Consider the following 608-nt stretch of genomic DNA (forward strand, 5'->3'; position numbering starts at 1 on the left):
ATAAAACATTATATATATATATATATATATATATATATATATATATATATATATATATATATATATATATATTGTATTATATATTGTCATGTGTGTGTGTTTTGCTCTGTGCCTAGGCAGTGTTCGATTGTGTCACGAGGGGGCGGGGTCACCAGCCTTGCGCACCTGTTCCCCATTACCCATCAGGGTCTTTTTAAGGCTGGTCGCTACAGGAGAGCGGCGCTGGGTTATTCCTTCGCCATATTCCCTGTGCCCAGCGAACCGAACCCTCGCGTCCCTCTCGCTTGTGATTCTTTTGGTTGGTACTTTTCTCTAGTTGTATTTTTGCTCGCTTAATGTTTTTTGTTGTTACTTTGTTCCTAGTCGTTCTCCTGTAGCCTCCGCCCCCTCGTTGCCTTAGTCCTTAGTTGGACTGATCCCTTCTAGACGTTCTCGTCTCTTCCTTATTTTGTACTTTGTGACTTTTGTTTGTACTTTCCTGTTCCCTTTTTGAACACCCTTATTTTCCACGCCAGACGTGCGCTTTCTGTTGTAATAAACTCTTTGAACCCAACCCCTCGGTTGCATCCTGTTCGGGCTCGGGGTCCCCCGTGACATATATATATAAA

This window comes from Hippichthys cyanospilos, chromosome 21 (assembly GCF_059441005.1).
Source record: "Hippichthys cyanospilos isolate Australia breed blue-spotted pipefish chromosome 21, RoL_Hcya_1.0, whole genome shotgun sequence".
In the NCBI taxonomy this organism is placed as follows: domain Eukaryota; kingdom Metazoa; phylum Chordata; class Actinopteri; order Syngnathiformes; family Syngnathidae; genus Hippichthys; species Hippichthys cyanospilos.